At 39.6% G+C, this 20753-nt stretch overlaps 1 long non-coding RNA gene across 1 annotated transcript; it reads right to left on the reverse strand.

Moving 5' to 3' along the window:
- Positions 1-5762: 5762 nt before the first annotated feature.
- LOC141544320 (uncharacterized) lies at positions 5763-19075 on the reverse strand. The gene is made up of 2 exons (XR_012482578.1): positions 18743-19075; positions 5763-6108 (listed from the first exon to the last, which is right to left on the reverse strand). It is a non-coding gene; the product is annotated as an uncharacterized LOC141544320 (long non-coding RNA).
- Between the last annotated feature and the right edge of the window lie 1678 nt (positions 19076-20753).

Genomic DNA, 20753 nt, shown 5'->3' on the forward strand with positions numbered 1-20753 from the left:
GAAGTAGCTTCTATTATTATCCCATTTTACAGATGAGAAAACTGAGGATAAAAGCAGTTAAGTTACTTATCTAGGATCACATAGCTAGTAAATATGTGATGTTGCATTTAAACTCAAGTTTTCTTAACTCTAGGCTCAAAACTTTAGATCAAAATTCCAAAAATATATTCATGATATAAACTGGATCTGCTTAAGGGAAATGGAACTATTTTTGGCTTGTGTATCCTAATGGGAGAGTCAAATACCTGGAGGTTCAACTATCCCCTATTTTCTCCTTGGATGCAACAAAGAAACCATACCAAAGAAAAAGGAACGCTTTGTTCTGCTTTTCCTGGGTCACTGAAAGAGTGAGAGTAGCTTGTTTTAAATAAGCACAAGAAACTAATTACTCATTGCACAGCAGACATGGGAAAATAATTGTAGCCCTGCTATATGTGATCCCCATGTGAGGCACACTTGAGACTTCATCCCTGGATGTTAAGTTGTTCCTATTCCGATTCTCCTCTCACCCAGTGAGTGGATGGGAGTGAACCCCAGGCCTTGGTCTTCATGCCCAGGCTATAATAATCATACCTCCCATGTATGCTTGGGGTTTGTAAAGTGTCTGACACTCTCACAACAAGGTAGATTTTAGTATCCTCATTTTACTGATGAGAAAACTCATAAACCCAGCTCTGAACCAGATCTGCACCTACCTATTCTAGTTTCTATTGACTTCCTGACTTGACTCTATCTCTTGAAATTTTGTGATTGGTCAGGATCACTTTAATAAAGAGAACTTAATAAAGTACCATTCTGTTGGGATCTGACTGCCCCAACTTTCTAGAATCATAGATTCAAAGTTAGAAAGGATCCTATTACAAATGAGGAAACTGATATATGAGGGATTAACTGACTTGAACAAGATCACACTATCTATTTACCCCCTATGGTAACTTCCTTAATTGTGAGTCAAAATAATGATAAATATCATATATATATATATATATATATATATATATATATATATATATATATACACATATACATATATGTGTGTGTATATATATATATGCATACATATATGTGTGTGTATATATATATATATATATATGTATATGTATATATGTGTTTAAAGATGACAAAACTGAGGCCCACAGAGGCAAAGTGATTTTCTCAGCATCAACAGGAAACAGAACTTGGGTTTTCAACCCTTTTTTCTACAGGGCCAGAACAGAAGGAGAGAAAGAGTCTGAAACTTGAGCAGGAAAATTGGAAATCTCTCAAGCTCCCTCTTAACAAAAATGAGGGTCCTAGCAAAACTGCTCTGTATTGATGATCAGAGATATAACCTACTGCATTTGAATCATCCTTACTAGATATCTAGTCTATCACCACAGACTCCTTATCTATCTTTTTATTCCTATTCTTAACATCCCAATCCATCTGACCAATAGTCTTTCTTACAGATAGATAAATGATAGATAGATGGAGACAGAGGAAGATAGATTATATTTGGATAAATTGATGAATGGGTGGATGGATGGTTGGATGGATAGACGGACGGATAGATGTATAATAGATGAATAGAAGGATAGTTGGTAGATAGGTGATAAGTAAATAGGTGGATATCGAGATAGAGAAAGAGAAAGAGATGGATAGATAAATAGATGGATAAATAGGTGATAGTTGGTAGGTAAACAAGTAGATGAAAGATTGATAAATAGGTGATAGTTGGTAGGTAAATAATAAATAGATGGATAAATGAAATATGGATAAATAGATGATGGTAGGTAGATAATAAATAGATGATACAGAGAGAGATGGAGATAGATAGATAGATAGATAGATAGATAGATAGATAGATAGATAGATAGATAAAAGATGATAAATAATACATGGGAGAAAAGAGAGATAGGTGAAAGATGGATAGAGATGGTTAGATAAAGATGGATAGGTAGATGGATGGATAGATGGATATATGAAAGATAGCTTGTAGGTGGATAATATATAGATGGAGTGAAGGATAAATAGAAGTATTTTAAGCACTTATTGTGTAAAGCACTAAAGATATAAATGTAAAAAAACAAGAGAGTGCCTGCCTTCAAGAAGTTTATTTTCCAATGGAAAAGCTAGCGCATAAAAAGGAGGAGGAGGAGGAAAAGTAGAGTGAGGGTGGCACACAATGGCATGCTGGGGAAATGATCAGAGAGTAGTATGGTTCCCTGGAAAATAAGTCAAAAGCTCACCTATCAGGGATGGGGAGAAATTCAGTCTAAGTTTGTTTTAAAGGGTCAGGGGAAGGGGCAGATGAGGAAGTCGGCTGTAATATAGACAACACAGTGAGAAAATGGCCAAGAAGATCTGTTCATTTTACTCCTCTGTTCCAGTATTTCCAATGATCCCTAGTCACTGCCTAAATACAGTTTAAAGAAGATTCCCTGGTATTTCAAGCCCTTTGGCTATTTAAAGCAATCTGGCGCCACTCTCAGCTTTTTTTTCCTCTCTTTTAAAAATTTTTTTTTGTTAAAGCTGTTTATTTTCAAAATATATGCATGGATAATTTTTCAACATCTGCAAAACCCTGTGTTCCAATTTCCCCCCTCTTTCTCCCATCCCCTCCCACTACTCTCAGTTTTTAGTTTTTTTTCATATCACTCCGGTTATGCTCTAGCCCAGCTGCATTACTCTCCCTGGGCACCCTTCCCTCTCCTTCCCTTTGTTTACAATTTCTACTCAGCCTTCAAAGTTTAACTCAAAAGTCTTCTCTTCTATGGAACTTCCTCACTTGCCTGTCTTAGTCAGTAAAGACCTCTCCCCTCCTATCCTAAATAACACTATGTTTTCCAAATAGCTGATGTACTTATGATATAGTATTCTATAGATGTAGGTTACATATTATATGTATTCTTATGCCTATTGGGCTTGGGGTCAGAAAAAAAGTGGGCTTAAAACTAACACAATATTAGTGTGTAAACCTGGGCAAGTCACTTTTCAGTATTCCAATTACTTCATCTGTAACGTGAGAGAGCCAAGTTCAATAGCTTTTAAAGTTCTTTCTAGCTTTAAATCAGTGATCCTATGACAAATTGTAATATGTGCTGATAGAATGATCATATCACATAGACTTCGAGTATGTGAATGCCTATTTTGAATTTATGTACATATATTTTATATATTTTATGTATGCATATAACTATATATACATATATTTTATATATTTATGTATGCATATAACTATATATATATATTTCTACATCCATATACACTTTTAGGAAACTGAGGCAAACAGGTTTAAGGGACTTGCCCAGGATCACAAAGCTAGCAAGTGTCTAAGGACAAATTTGAATTCAGATCTCCCTGACTCAGGACCCAGCCTTCTGTGAACTATTGCATCTCCTAGCTGCCCCTCCAACAACAACACATATTTGTAGAGAGAGCTATATACACATGGATAGATAGATAGATAGATAGATAGATAGATAGATAGATAGATAGATAGATAGAGATCTCTACTTGTTCTTGCCCTATACATCTACTTGACTTCTCTTTAGGGAATGTCTTATTTAAACTTTTATTTCATCCAGTGCCAAGCACAATGTCATAGATAGATAGATAGATAGATAGATAGATAGATAGATAGATAGATATAGCTATAGATCTATATCTATAGATATAGATATATGTATATAGATATAGATATAGATATAGATATAGATACACATACATGCTTAATATTTGTATTTTGAACCTAATAAAGGAGTGTAGAATTTGAGTTTGAATTTTAAAAAATCCCTGGCAGGTTTCTGTATGTATGTGTACTGAAAATAAAGAATGACATCACTATTCTCTTACCTGATCTTTTGGGGCCCCAAGGCAAGCAGAGGAGGTAGGGAAGGAAGAAGGAAGGAAGAGAAGAAAGGGGGAGGGAGAACAGAAAGAAGGGGAGGGAGAAAAGAAAGGAGGGGGAGGAAAAAATAATGGAGGGAGGGAGGGAGGGAAAGGAGGAAGAGAAGAAGAAAGGGAGGGAAAGGAGAAAGAGAGGGAGGGAAGGAAGGAAGGAAGGAGGGGGAGAGGGAGTCAGGTGGTAGATTCTGCCATCTTCCAGTCCAGTGACTGCAGGTGCAAGGGCTAATGTCAAAGCCAAATAAACCATGGAATCCACAAGTCAGTGTTTCTTTGCCTTGTCAGGAAATACTGACATATTTTTAAAAGCTTGTAAAATCACTAAACATTTCCCTTTTCAGGAAAGTCAAAACCTCTCCCAGTTACCTGACTTCTGAGGACACATGCTTCCACCCGTACGCATGCATCCTTTTTTCCAATTCACTCTACTACACATGTGTTTCTATCCATATATCACACTCACGTAAGGGAACATATATCTATGTATTCCCACATTTCTCAGATATATGTTGAAACATGTCTCCATATGTCACTGACTTAGGAATATAAAAGCAAAGGGAAATACTCAAGCAGGTACACAAATAGTACAAATATGCATTCATATGCCACTCCCAGAGTCACCAACATGAACATCTGGTTACAAAAAACAGTTACATCAAACACATGTCATTTTCCCAAAAACCTACATAGAAGTATATACATAACCATTCATCTTTGTTCCAAAGGAACTCTGAATAAAGGTGGCTGAGTAGTCCTGTGGACAGAGCACTGGGTCTGGAGCCAGGAAGATATGAATTTAAATCTGGCCTCAGACATATCCTAGGTGTGTATTTCCTGAGCAAGCCAACCTCTGCTTGTCTCAGTTTCCTCATCTGTAAAACAGGGATAATAATAGCATCGACTTCCCTGGGTTGCTGTGAGGAAGAATTGAAATAAATATAAAGTGTTTTGTGAATTTTAAAGCTCAATAGATGTTTTTTGTCATTTATTGTTCACTCATTTTTCAATCATGTCTGACTCTTTGTGTCCCATCTGGGATTTTCTTCACAAAAATACTGGAATAGTTTTTTTCTCCAGCTCAATTTACAGATGAGGAAACTAAAGCAAAAAAGGGTGAAATGGCTTGTCCATGGTAACACAGTTAGTGACTAAAGCCAAGTTTAAACTCATAATTTCCTGACTCCAGGCCTAGGAGTCCAATCACTGTTCCAACTATTGCCCTTATATGTTATGTGTGTGTATGCACAGATACACACACACACACACACACATATATAATATATATACATGTGCACATTTATATGCATATAAGTATGCATACAAATATACACATATGCATAAATGTGCATATAAATATGTGTGCATTGATTGTATACATATATGTGCATTGTACATATATGCATAGATGCCTGCAGTCTATATAATGCCGACAATACATATATAACAGCATATATGTACATGCGTTTATGTGTATATTATATACTACATATATTATGTACACATACACAATACATATGCACATGTGTATGTAACAACATACATGTGCACACATATATTATACATTACAAATCTTCTACATACACATCTATTGCAGAAACCTGGGAACAAATAGGAGCCTGGGTTATTTCCTCCCAGAATATTTAGAGGAATACAACAGGGAGATGAGCAGCTTGACTTCTGGAGGCCCTTTGGATCAATGCTTCCTTTATGGGTCAAAATAAAGAGATGAATCAGATCATAATAGTCCAGGCAGGGGATTCTTCACCTTCCTTGTATCCTGGATCCCTCTGACAGTCTAATAAAGCACCAGATCCTTTCTCTAGATGTTTTTAAATGTTTAAAATAAAATACACAGAATTATAAAAGGAAACTAAAGATTAATAAAAACAAAGATTTATTTTTTTCCCCATCCGAATGCCTGCCATCTAGGGGAGGGGGTGGAGGGAAGGAGGGGAAAATTTGGAACAGAAAGGATTACAAGGGATAATGTTGTAAAAAATTAGCTATGCAAATGTACTGTCAAAAAATGTTATAATTATAAAATTAATAAAAAAAAATTTTTCCCCATCCATGTTACCAAAATTCCTTTTTAAAAAATCTACCCATGAATCCTTTCAACTCTCTGGTTGACTCCCAGTTTAAAACTCCAAGGTCACCCACAGCTTCATGGGCCATGATGGCAAGTCCTCTGGACTTTTGTCTTGCCACTGGACAGTGATGGCTCTGAAAGAGAGAGTGAGACTAATGATTTTATGCAACTCTACTTCATTTTACCCCAATTCATACAAGTCATCATCACCTATGATGTCATCAGTCATCTTCAAAAACTGGGACAAACCACAACAGGTTAAGAAACCCTGCTGTAATGGAAAGAGCTCTGGCTTGCTTCATCTACACCATGAGCATGTACATGTACACATACAAGCACACGGCTCAAAGAAACCTCTCGTGCCCACAGAGAAGTAGCAGCAGGGCAGGAGACTCAAAGCTGATCTGATTATCAGCTCTGTTTCGGGGTCAGCTCCAGGGATAACAGGGAAAATTGAGGGGCAGCAGCAGCAGCAACCTGTGTAGACAGATGTCAGAGCCTGAGGCAAAGTCAGCCTGGGGCAGCAGGTGGCACCATAGGGCTGCCAAGTTGGGGCCACCAGAGCAGAGGAGAGGGGAGCGGAATCCTCCAGTCCTTAGACCTAGGCATACCAGCTTTATTATCCTTACATAAACTATTACTTTTGTATATGACAAGATTTGGGGTTCCAGAAGAAGAAGCTGAGATGGATGAAATAGGGAGACAGAAGGAGATTGAAAAATGACAGAGAAGAAAAAAAGAGGAGGACTTAGGAGAAGACTGAGATGGAAAGAGGAGGAGATTAGAAGAGAAGAGGAGGAAGACTGGAGTAGGTAAGAAGGGGAGAGGAAAAGAAGGAAAGAAAAGGAAGAAAATGCAAAAGGAGAAAGTGAAGGGGAGAAAATGGGGTAGGGAAGCAAGAGAGGAGGAAGATGAAAAGAAAAGGGGGAAACTAAGACGAAGGGGAGGTTGAGGTGAGGAAGACACTGAAAAGAAAGGAGAGATGAGATATGGGAGAATTTAAGGGGCTTAAGAGAGGGTGGCAAGGGGAGAGATTGACAAGAATGAGATAAAAATGAAAAGGGAGAAAGAAAAAGAGTAGAAGAAAAGAAGAGAAGAGTGAGGGGAAAGGGCAGGGGAAAAGATTGGAGAGAAGGAAGAAGAAAAGAAAAAATGTAGAGAAAAGGAGGAAAGAGAATAAAGAGACTCAGATCTAAATAAGGATTGGGGAGATAAAAGGAAATGTAGAAAGAGATCTGATTCTCTGTTCTGTATGTATCTCTTCTGCTAGGGTTCTCTAAGATGCAGAACATGGCTACAATTCCAAAGATGGAGGCTGATTGGCTTGGGACCAATCCCCTTATTAGAGTTGGAATCCATAAAGCAATTGTATGTAAATTTATATGGATAAGTATGCAAATCTATATTCCCTTGATCATCCCAGAGTGATGGAAGGAGCATGCCTCCTCCAGTGGCAGCCCCTAACCTAGCTCAGGCTTTGGCAAACAAACCGAGTCCCCACATGCAGTTGTCAATCTTACCAACTTGGAAACGCCCTACCAGACACCCACATGGGAAAAATAATTCCCAGCAAGAGCCAGGTGACAGCAAGGTGAGGAAATCCTGGGAAGGACAGAAGGGAGTCCAGACTCCAAGCACAGAATCAAATAGGGCAAAAGCTACTTGGTCCAGTCTTATCATGGACAAGGACCTCTAGTTTTCCCAGGAGGAAGAAGAAGACAAAACCATGAGCTGGACCTACTCTAGAAAAATGGCCTCCTTGAGGTGGAGACTAGTTAATTGTTTTCCTAGGCTGGGTCAGCTCAGCACTGAGGCAATAAGACAACAAGGTCAAGGAAACAAGGGCAGGGAGGTACCTTGGTTTTCCACTTTGGAACCCACTTCCTTTAATTTGTAGACCAATGAGTCAAAGACTGTGTCCTCCTTCTCTGACTAAAAGCCATATGCCAAGAATTTTAGAACGAAGCCAGTTAGGAAAGTTAAGCTCATTCCCTGCTATGCCAAATAACTCCTTTTTATGTTTCCTAAAGAGTTATCTTAAGTTTCACATACTAGTCTAGTATATTCTGATTCTCACTTTGAACTTCACTTTCCTCATATGCAAAGTGAGGCAGTTGAGCTAAGGAACTGAAATCCCATGGTTCTTTTGTGACCAAGACATAAGACCAAAGAATGTTTGAATTAAAAAAAGATCTTAAAGATCCAAGTCTTTCATTAAGAGATGAGTAAACTGAGGCTCAGAAAGGGAAAATAATACACACAAGGAATTTGTATCCCCTCTTTAGATGAAAACATCATGATTCTTTTTTCTAGTTTCTTCAGTCCTTCAGCCCTGTCTGCTTTCCCAATATCTTTCCTAATAGAAGACCCACAATAAATGACAACCTTTTTATTAGTTTTCTCTTGACCCTAATCCAATATTCTTATTGTGTTTTCAACAAAGTTCACTCTTTCTTCTCTTCCTTCTCATATACTTAGTTGCACTCATTTTGTATCCAATTGTACACCAATTTGTGCAATCTTGTACAAAGCTCTCCCACTTGGCCATTGAAAGCATTGCTCTCCTCTGAGACTAGAAAACATACCTGCTCACATGGGCCCTGACCCTCTCAGCCTTCCTACTCCAGCAGGAAGTTTTCTCTAATTTCCCATCCTGCTGGCCCCCATTGCCTCTCCATACTCCCCTCTGTAGTACTAGTTTCCAGAGCCCTGTGTAGCTGCTCCTAACCTATTTTTCGCTGAATCTACAGTCTGACATATGTGTCTCATCCCCTTTCTATCAGACCTGGAAGCTTCTGGGAGTATTTTCTCTTACCTTTGAGCTTCTACCTCACCAGTGCATAGGCCAGAGTAGGATCTAGGATATGAGCTATCCACTCAAATTTATCTCAGCCCTACCTGTTCCCTCAGACCAGCTCCTATTGCTACTTGGGAAATGGAGCTTCAACAGAGCCACTGGCTGGCATGCAGAGACAGGTAATTGGCAATGGTGGCTGAACAGCCCCAGAGGAAATATTCATGGGGAGGGCTGGCTTGATAGTCCAATGATAAAGAAACACTGTGTTGACATGCATTTCCCAAAGTATCTTTAATCCCCCTTACACCCCAGGTAGGGCTGGGAGGGGCAGAAACTCCTGGACTGATGATGTCAGGGTCTAAACCCTCCTTGTGGGGAACTCTGGGGAGCCCCAAGGCCAAAGCATAGAGCAGAAAATATAGATTTGGAGTCAGAAGACCTGGATTTGAATTCAGTCTTTGGCCTTCCTAGGTATGTGAGCCTAGACTCAGGTTACTCATCTGTAAAATGGCAGTCTAGAAAACCTCTCATGTCCAATTATTTCCTATATCCTATGATCTTTGGAAATATAGTCAACAATTAAGATAGATCTATATGTTGTTATTGTTGTTATTCAATCATTTTCAGTCATGTCCAATTCTTCATGATTCCATTTGGAGTTTTCTTGGCAGAAACACTGGAATGATTTGCCATTTCCTCCTCCAGCTCATTTTATAATTGAAAAAAGTGAGGCAAATAGGAGGACTTAAGTGACTTGCATTGTAAGTGTCTGATGGCAGTTTTGAACTCACAAAAATGAGTCTTCCCAATTCTAGACCCAGCATTCTACCAGATATGCCATTTAGCTGGTCAGTATAGAAATATACAAAAGTATTGAATTGTACATCACAAATTCTCATATAATAGTCCTGGTGTTGGTACAAAGAAGGGCTGATGATTGTGGGTTGAAAAGTAACTGAAGAGTTAATAAAGAGCTCAGTGAGAACTAATATTAAAGGTAGGGGAATAAGGGTTCAACGGGGGAGGATGAGGGGCAGTTCAGGCATTGGGAAACAGTATGGGACAGAGAGAGCACAGGCAGAGAGGGTGAGGGGAGAGAAATGGCAAAGTATCAGAGACGAGGCTCCCTAGAAAAGGGAACTGAGTCTCTTCTTGTCTATATCCCAAAAAAGATCATAAAAAAGGGAAAAGCACCCACATGTGCAAAAAAGTTTATAGCAGCCTTTATTATAATGACAAGGAACTGGAAACTGAGTGGATGCCCATCAAGTGGAGAATGGCTGAACAAATTAGGGGATATGAATGTAATGGAATATTATTTTTCTACAAGAAACGATGAGCAGGATGATTTCAGAAAGGCTTGGAGAGATTTACATGAATTGATGCTAAATGAAGTGGAACCAAGAGAACATTGTGCACACCAACAAGATTATGTGATGATCAACTCTGATGGATGTGGCCCTTTTCAACAATTCCAATAGACTTGGAATGAAGACAGCCATCTCCAGAAGGGAAATGGGACTGTGGGGACTGAATGTGAGTCACAACATAATATTTTCACCTTTTTGTGGCAGGCTTGTTTTTTGTTGTTGTTGTTTGTTTGTTTGTTTGTTTTTCCTCTTTCTCACTTTTTTTCCCCTTTTTTTCTTGTGCATCATGATAAATATGGAAATGTGGTTAGAAGAATTGTACATATAATGGATTACTCACTGTCTGAGGAAAGGGGGGGGAAGGAGGGAGAAAATTTTGAACACAAGATTTTGCAAGGGTGAATGCTGAAAACTATCTTTGCATGTATTTTTAAAATAAAAAGCTATTATTTTGAAAAAGAAAGAGAGAAAGAAAGACAAACTATGAAAAAAATCCTCCATTTGAAGTCACAAAAACTGCATTCAAATCCTACCCCTAATACAAATTAGCTGTATGACTACAAACAAGTTTCCAAAAGTGGGAATACTAATATGTTGTAGTCTCTGCCTTTGAGGTTAGAGATAATATATGCATGGAGATAAGTAAATAATTAGAAAAATTTAAGTGCTATTAAACTTAAGCTATTGATATTATCATCTTCCTCATGAATTATTGTATGGAGTCCAGTAATTTTTATTTTTTGACCAGATCTGTGATTTCATCAGTATACCAAGCTCCCAGTGAGGAACTTTCTCAGTCAAGCCAGAAGAGTTCATTTTTCTGCAATTTAATCTTATAAAGTGACTTGGAGCATGGAAAAATTAAGTGATTTGCCCAGAATCTCACAAACATGTCCAGACTCCAAGAATGGCTCTCAGTCTGTTATTGCCCCTGTGTCTGTCACAGACTATTGGGGAGTGGGGTGTCAAATGATGACTTTGTTATTATATCCTTCTCAGGATCCTCCCTCCTGAGGAACACCTCCCAGTAAGCCTTCTTCCTGCAATAGTCAGTTTCAAGTAGTAAAGATTTATAGACCTCTTACAATGTGGCCAGAATTAGACTGAGCAATGAGAGGGAGCCAAAAAATATTAAACTTGAAGAGCTTGCTATTGAGTTGAGGAGATAAAGTTTATTATAAACTTCCTAAGAATGGCCTCTATCCCCTTTTGCCCCCGTCCTGCCCCCGTGTATAATTTTATTTAGTTTTTAACAATATTCTAGCCTGTTGAGTTATTTAGTGTCACCCAGTTTCCATGTCTAGTGCAGGAACATTGTTTCAGAACTTGGCTCAAAGCATGCTACTGTTTCCATGAGCCTGAGGAATGTTGCCCCAGATCCCTCTGGTTCAGTTGGGTTTGCTACCATTTCTGTGGGTTCTTTGCTTTATATACACAGGCACATCTCTTGCCTAAATAGAATTCAGTTTTCTCCTGGGCATACTCCTTCAGTTTTCAGAAAAACTGTGTGTTCCCTGTGACTTCATAGGCCACACTTGGAATACCAAAAATGGCCTTAGACCATTGCCCAGACTCCAAGATGGCAGAAAGCCCTTGTTTTCCTTCTTTGCCTACTGAAATCATACCCATCCTTTACATTTCTAGCCTTCCCTGGTCTCTCCTGAAACACTCTTCTCCCTCAGATCTCACTCAGTGTTTTCTTTGTTCCTAATGCATTTATCAAGCCATATTGCATATTATAGTCACTTATATGCTAATTGGTGCAGTGGATTGAACGCTAGGTCTGGAATCAAGAAGATTTACATTAAATTTAGCTTCATGAGGCAGCTAGGTGGTACAGTGGATAGAGCACCAGCCCTGAAGTCAGGAGCACCTGAGTTCAAATCTGGCCTCAGACACTTAACACTTCCTAGCTGTGTGATCCTGGGCAAGTCACTTAACCCCAATTGCCTCAGGAAAAAAAAAATTTAGCTTCATACTTACTAACTGTGTAAACATGGACAAGTCAATTATACTCTGCTTGCCTCAGTTTCCTCAGCTGTAAAATGAGGATGATAATAGCATCTACTTCGGAGGGTTATTGTGAGGATCAAATGAGATAATATTTGTAAAGCACTTAACAGGGCAATAATAGATGCTTAATAAATGCTTGTTTCCTTCCTTCCCCCTGTTATTGTTTAGTCATTTTAGTCATGTCCAACTCTTCATGACTCTATTTGGGGTTTTCTTGGCAGCAATACTGGAGTAGTTTGCCATTTTACTCCAGCTCATTTTATAGGTGAAGAAACTGAGGCAAACAGGGTTAAGTGACTTATGCAGGAGCACATGGCTAGAAAATGTCCAAGACTTACTTCAAATTCAGGTCTTCTTGACTTCAGGTCTTGTTGCTCTTTTCACTACGCTTGCTAGCTTCCCCTTTTCTTTTCCTCTACTAGACTCCATGAGAGCAGGGGTAGGATCTTATTCTCCCTTTTTTCTGGTAAGGCAATTGGGGATTAAATAACTTGCCCAGGGTCACCCAGTTAGAAAGTATTAAGTGCCTAAGGCCAGATTTGAACTCAGGTCCTCCTGACTTCAAGACTGGTATTCTATCCATTGAATCGTCCAGTTGCCCCTTGGATCCTCTTTAAACTCTGTATCTTCCCCAGCCCCTTGAAAAGTGCTTGACATTTATGAAATTGAATTCTTTAATGATGCACATGAAATAGGCAGCTAGCACAATGGATAGAGCTCCAGATCTGAAGCCAGGAAGAATTGAAATCTGCCTCACACACTTACCAATTGCGTGGCTCTGGGCAAATCCCTTAACCCCATTTTCCTCAGTTTCTTCATTTATCAAATGAGATGGAGAAGGAAATGGCAAACGACTCCATTATCTTTGCTGAGAAAACCACAAGTGGGGTCACAGAAAGTCAGATAACAAATGAAATAACTGAACAACACTACTACCACATGAAATAATTAAGACTCAGAATGGGCTATTATAAGAGCATCACTTTATGAAAAGTTAGACATTATAAATCCCCAAAGAGGAAATCCAGCTGAGTACAGTCAGTCACTAGAGAGTGAGTAAAGAGTTCAGTTAGTGCTGGTGTGCTGGACTGGCTCTTTGGAGGAAACTGAGCTCAGATTATCAGAGAAGGGGAAAAGTTATTCCAGGCAGGAGAGAAAATAGGGGCCAAGGTGTGGAGCATGGAGCCAGGGAGTGGCTTCATAATAACAGCTCACATTCAACAAGATTTTAAGCGTCACAAAGAAGTTTTCTCATGACAGCCCCATGAGGTTGGGAGCGCTAGACATATTAACCCTGTTTTACAGCTGAAAAGACACCCTCAGAGACGAAGAGTCACATAGCCAAAAAGTGTCAGAACAAGACCTTAACTCAAGATAGCCAGTAAGTCTTCCAACTTCATGAGGAGTTCAACTAGGAGAAAAAATTCAGGCACAAAGAGCAGGAGACAGAAGGCTTGTAATGGGGCTTTGGGGACTTCTATTCATTAGTGTATCCTCTCCCCTGTTGGCCACACCTAAAGTTCTTTCCAGCTCTGGCTTTCTGTGACTCTCTGACCAATGCAAGCTGACGCTTCTGTAAATTGAGATTTCCCCAAACAGATGCAGGTCCTGACTCTGGGGGATTGTATCTCAGCAGGACATGCTCCCATTTAGACAGAAGCTGAGGTAACACCCAAAAGGCAACCAACCCATTTAAACCCTGAAGCACTGAAACATTAATATCTCTGTCAGGTTGAAGGAAATGTGGATTGGGAGGAGAGCAAAGGTAAGGTGCTCCTTTGTACAATCCCTGGCACACAGCATGCAGTTAATCCCTGTTGGTTGTACTGAATTAAATAGAATGGAATTAAAATATTGATGGGAGAAGCAAGAGGGTTGGAGACTCATAGAGAAGGTCCTGAGAAACTGTAGATTGTCCTTTGACCAATCCAGGAAGGCTTCTTGGCATCACAGTATTTCAAGAGCCGAAAATGATGGGAGAGGCATATTTGTTTAGCAAGTGTGAGGAAGGTAGAAAACATACTGGACATTCAATAGATACTCGAAGAAGGGAAATGAAAAAGTAGCTAATAGCCACATCAGGTCTCCAAATTTGGAGTAGAGGACTCAAACTCTAAACCCACCTCTCTTCCTCTGTCCAGTTTTTTTTTTTTTTTTCCAAGCTGGAAAATGAGGGGTTTGGGCCAGATCAACTCTAAAGTCCTTCCACCTCTCCTTTTAAACACTAATTTAACAGTGATAGAACTTCAGCCAAGATTCTTCATAGGGTTGAGCATCCTCATCTGTAAAATGAAGGGTTTTAAACAGGCAGGATGATCTCAAAGATCCTAAATCTAAATCTGAAATCATATAATCCTATGACTTTGTGACATCTTTGCCTTCTCTGCCACACCCCTGCCTCCAGGAAGGGTGATGATAACTCCCTTCTCCCTTTTCTTAGAACTCCACTGGAGGGCAAGAACCATGGTTTACTTAACTTTTTATACCTTTCCCCCTCCCACACACCCCAATGATACTTCTCAGTGGTTTGCACATTTGTTTTTGTTGTTTTGTCAATTAGTCATGTCCAGTTTGTTATGATGTTTTTCTTGGCCATTATGTGAGAATAGTTTGCCATTCCCTTCTCCATCTCATTTTACAGATAAGGAAACTGAGGCAAACAGAGTTAAGTGATTTGCCCAGTGTCACACTGCTATCAAGTATCTGCAGTTAGATTTAAAACCAGGCTTTCCTGACTTCAGGTCCAGTGCTCTATTCACTGAACCATCTAGCCACCCAGGTTGCACATAGTAGGTATTTAATAAATGTTTGTTGAATGAATGGATGAATTAGTTAATTAATGAGTGAATGAATGAATGAATGAATGACAAAAGAAAGGAAGACCTTCGAGTGGGGACTGTTACTCCTGTTGTAGTTCCTTTGGCCTATCACATCATGTTCACCACCTTGCATCCCCAGGGGCCTATGGCCTTGGTGGTCAGGAGAGATTTCTATGACATCCTCACTTCACTATAATCACAGTCCATTCCTACCCATTTCCAGAAATGGAAAAGTGATGTTTATTTGCTTTCTTTTGTTCAACCACAGAACAGACCACAATTATTAGCTGTGTCTTATTCAAAATGTTATACATAGAATGACAGCTTTTTCAATACCTGCATGAATTAATAGATGAATGTGTGAAAGTGAATGAATAAGTGAATGAAAAGGTCTGATCCTCCTACAATAAGTGCTTCCTTCCTCCTAAAATTATTTTGTAACTTTGCATTTTCTCTTTATTTACATGTGTACATATTGTACACATATTGAAAGGCTCCTCTTTCCCTTCCCCACACTGGTTCAGAATATAAGTACCTCAAAAACAAGAATTATTTTGTTATCTTTGTATCGCTAGTACCTAACACAGTTCTTTCCACACTTCTAAGTGCTTTGGGATTGCAGATCAGTGCTAATGTTAGTCAGAGTTACATTCCTCAAAGTTCTCCCCTCTCTGGACCCTTCATTTCCAATTAAGTCAAATGAGAGATAGCCTGCACAAAGTTTGCAAACTTTAACATGTGCTATTGATTGTTATCTTTCATCATTCTCATCACAGTCACTCCTATACAATCATAACTTCTCCCAGGACTGGATTGAACCTTAAAGGTTAATTTGCTGCATTCATCTGAGGCATTCAGCTGGACTAGCTGTTTTCAAAGTAACTCTATGAATCTCTCCTTCTTTGCTACTAGACTTCTCCTCATTCAGATGAAACTCATTTCTCAGAGAAGGAAGATCTGCTCCTTACCACCCAATGTCTACTCTTAGGAATAGGAAACCCTTCCTTAAATTTAATCTCAGTCTCTCATATCCTAGCATCAGCCAATTTCCTCTGATTTCATATTCTCTTCAGGAAACAGGAAAATGGGGAATATGAGGAAGCAGTGGCTGCTTTTGAGGAGCCTCCTTCTATGTGAGGACAGAGCCAGGAGGGATTAAAAAGGCTCCTGTTCCAGGTTTCTGCCATACACCTGCCACAGATCTCAGCAAGGTTAGAGGGCCTGCCAGCTTACTCCTCCCCATGAGCTCATGGGATGCATTTGCCAAGTTGCTGGCTCAGAGATCAGGTGCAGACAGCAATGTCTGGGCAGAAAGCCGAAGAGGAGAAGAAGGTGGCGAAAAGCTATGGAGCCCAGAGGGATGGGAGGGGAGGGGCCACATGGCGATGGTTAGGAGAGGCCCACTGAAGGACACCCTCTAATCTTGCTCTTTATGAATGCACATTTTTTCTTGGAGAAAATCCCACTCTCCATGACATGAACATATATGTATATGTATACATATATACATAAGTATATATGTATATATATGTATGTATGTATTTTATTATTCATTTATTATATATCTTATTATAAGCCAGGACTCTCAGTTAAAGGCTCAAAGGCTCCAATGCTCAAAAACAAGGTGAGTAATTTCCATCCTAGAACATTGGACATCCACTGGAGACTCTTTTTAACTCCTTTAACCCTTTCCATGATTCTGCAAATCTTCTATCACCTAAAAGGCTAAACAGCATCTTATTGGACAGTCTCTGGCTAGTGGCTGACTTTCTCTGTTCCTTCTGAGGTCATGAGATCATTGATCTAGAGTGGGGGAAATCCTCCAAGATTACGCCATCTCTTCATTTTGCAGATGAAGAAGCTTCAGATAAAGAAGAGGCCCAAAAGAGGGAAGTGACCTTGCCAAAAGTCATTCATCCAGTAAATTGCAGGGATAATTTTAAAACTCCAATCCTGGGACTTTAGATCCTCTTACCTAGTAAGTTCAATTCAATACTGCTTTCAATTCTCATCAAGTGCAATCCTATGGGAAGAGAAGACTGCTTGGTGACCACTGTGCTTGTCTCTGTTGATCTGCCTCTTTTTTACCAAGAACTTACATTTGTATGGCACTCAGGCTTTACAAATCACTTCCTTCACAATAATTCTTTAAGGTAGATCATGCAAGTCTTTGGGTTTGTTTTTTTGTCGGATTTTTTGGCAGATGAGAAAATTGAGGCTCAAAGTATCTAAGGTAACTTTCTCCAGCTAGTAAATGATATAGATGAGATTCAAACCCAAATGTCCTGACTCTAATCCAATGTCCTTTTTACCATCTTACTTATCTTAAGGACCTCAATTTTCTCCCTTTCCAAAGAGGAAGATGGAACTTTCACACTCTGTCACACTGCTCGTCCGGAACTCAATGACAATTTGGAGAATTTTTTTTTTTAAATCAGGTTAAGCTTGTTGAGCATGAAGCTTTAGGGGAAATGGCTAAAGATAGTCATTACTGAACCTTTATACACTGAGACCCAAAGTGCCACTTATGATGTAAGCATCACCTAGGAATAGGGACTGGAACAGAAGAGCAAATAAATGATCAAATGAGATAACATATATGACATGCATTGCAAAGTGTGAAGTGCTAGAAAATGCCAGCTATCATAAATATTATTATTTCATCAGTTTAAAGAATATTTGTAAAGAAGATTTGAAAATCTTCAAAAACTTCTTCTTGTTGTTCAAATACTTTCAGCTGTGTACAACTTTTTGTGATCCACTTTTTTCCTTGGCAAAGATACTAGAGTGTGGTCATTTCCTTCTCCAACTCATTTTACAGATGAGGAAACGGGTAAACAGGTTTAAGTGACTTGCCCAGAGTCACACAACTAGTAAGTATCTGAGACCAGATTTAAACTCAGGATGATAAGTATTCCTTATTCCAGGCCTAGCATTCTATCTACTGTAGCACCCTACAAACTATATGAATACCATTATCATTATTATTATTATTATCATTACTTCATTTACTTAAGGAACTCCCAGATGGAGAAATTCCTCTACCAGTACAGATTGCCATCTTTTCTGTTGCTCAGAGCAGTTACTACCTAGAGCACTGAGAGGTGGAATTTTTTGTCCAAGGTCACACAGCCATTAAGTAGAGGGACAAGACCAGAACACAGTTCTTCCTCGATTTTGAGTCGAGTATTTTTACATCATACCATCTCCCATTACAGAAACATCAATATCTACAAGAATTACTTTTATGTGCATTTAAGGGTAACTCTGGAAGGAGCAATTCAGATTGGACTAAAGTGACTTCTCCCACCAGCCCCAAGGTACTTCAGCATTCTCCCTCACTGGCCCCAGATCAAGAGCTGCCAGAACCATTCCACAGTCTTTGCCCGTTGCTTTGACAACAGCTGGCATACTGAGAAATATCATCACCAAAATTCCACAGAGAAGGAAGGAAGGAAGGAAGGAAGGAAGGAAGGAAGGAAGGAAGGAAGGAAGGAAGGAAGGAAGGAAGGAAGGAAGGAAGGAAGGAAGGAAGGAAGGAAGGAAGGAAGGAAGGAAGGAAGGAAGGAAGGAAGGAAGGAAGGAAGGAAGGGAGAGAGGGAAGGAGGGAGGGAGGGAGGGAGGGAGGGAGGGAGGAAAAAGGAATTCTTCCCACCCTCCCTTCACCAGCTAGCTTTTCTCTGTCCTCGGGATCTAGAAAATGATCTCTAAGTCACACTGCCATAATGTCAGTTTTATGAACTCCCACATTCTGCAGGATAAAGTTTACCTGATTAGGCCATTAGGAGAAGCCTGAGGCAGAGGATTATATCTGTTTTCTGTGGTTTTCTTCAAAGGTTCTGTCCTATCTCCCAAGCTCACAAGTGTCTCTCTTTCCTTAAGTGCAACTCCTCAATTTGGTAACATTGGAAATCTGCTAGAGCTAAAATGGTCCTTAGTGAACATTTAGTTCCAGGAGTATGCTGGTATATATTTAACAGCCAGCTTTGGGTGTGGGGTGGAGTTATATATGCAGGACACACTTAAAATTTAAACCTGCACTGTAACAATTTCTCCCATGGCTTTCTTAATTCTAGACAATCAAGAAAATATTTAACCAAGCCCTAACTGTAGTATTTGGCAATTTCCAAGGAGAAAATAAATGTTCATACTGAAAATTTAACTATCAGCTCTTGTGACCCCTTAAAGCTGGCTCCAGCACCTCACTACAATTGGTCCAAAGCCCTAATTTTATGGATGAGGAAGTGGGGACCAAAAAGGGAAAAAAAGTTTACCAAGATCACAAAGCAAGTCAATAATAACAAAAGTAAAATTTGTATGATCAAATTTGTCCTCCGATACTTATTAGTGGTATAACTTTGGACAAGTCACTTAGTTTATTTGCCTTAGTTTCCCCTTGTAAAATGGGGATAAGTAATAGAAGCCACCTCCCAGAGTTGTGAGAGTCATATGAGACAATATTTATAAAATATTTAATGTTGTGCTTGGCAATTAGTAGGTATTTAATAAATATCTCTTTCCTTCCCTTTCCCCTTCCCTTCTTTCATTCCATGGGTATACAGCATGGCCCAGTGGAAAGTGTCCTATATTAAGAATCAGAAGACCTAATTTCAGTCACATTACTCCTGTGATCTTAGGTCACATTTGTAAGAAAAAGAAGATGGGTAAGATGTCCTGCAAGGTTCCTTCTAGTTCTCAATCTATGATCCCATATTTTTATGGAGTCTCCTCATCTCTCTCCAACTCTTCTGACTCAAGTAGGCTATTCTTAATTTGGTTCTTGTCTTTCAGTGTCTGTGCCCTGGGCCTGTGTCCATTGCTTGCCATCAAACTAAAGCTTTGAGTCTGTTTCCTCTAAATCTCTCCCCAGCCTGTGAATCAGATTAAGCTTGCAGCATAAAAAGGTTTGGGACAAATGTGGAGACCTACAGTTGACTGACTCTAGGAGAAGCATTCCTCCCTCTGTGTTAAGGAACCTCAAAGGCCCTAGGCAAAAAGACAATTGAGGAGAGTATCATTATTATGAGTATCATTGCCTCCCAGATTCTTTATCTGCCTCCACTCCACCTGGATGGATCTCTAAAGTGAATCTAGCTACCCTCTCCAGCTATTTTCATAGAGAGAAACATGGAATGTGTCAAGAGGCCTCATTTGGGGTCAGTTCACTATTTAATGGAAAGAATTCTGGATTTGATCACTTGGTTCTTAAAGTCATCCTTAAAGGGAGAAATTACTGACAAAGGGCCCACATTCCTAGACACCACCAAAACCAACCACTAACCAACTCCCAGTGATGGACAAGTAAGTAAGTCCCAGAGCCAGAGTAAGGCTAATATCATCCACTTCAACCCCAGAACACTGGCCAAAACCCTCAAGCCATCTTTTGAGGAAGGAACTACTGAGAAGAAGAAGCCAATGTTCCCCATTGACTGCAAACCAGCTGCTACCCACAGGGCAGGTAAACTAGCCCAGCTACAAAAAGATATCCTGAGGGAAAGAAAGAAATATCACCAGATGAGTCAAACTAAAGCTCTCATCCACCTCTCAGACCCTGATGGACTCATGCAGCACTCAACTTTAGAGGCTGGGAATAAGAGCACACTCCACACACACCTACCCAGAGAACCAGGACTAGTCTAGCCTTTTCCCTTCAACCATTACTGAAGGGAGCAATCCCCTTTGGAAAAATTCTCCACCTAATTTACTATTGTGAAAATCAACCATTGACCAGAGGCTACCAATAGTAAAGCAAACCCAAGAGTCCTGAGAATGCCAGTGCC

The sequence above is a fragment of the Sminthopsis crassicaudata genome, chromosome 5 (assembly GCF_048593235.1).
Source record: "Sminthopsis crassicaudata isolate SCR6 chromosome 5, ASM4859323v1, whole genome shotgun sequence".
Classification (NCBI taxonomy): Eukaryota; Metazoa; Chordata; class Mammalia; order Dasyuromorphia; family Dasyuridae; genus Sminthopsis; species Sminthopsis crassicaudata.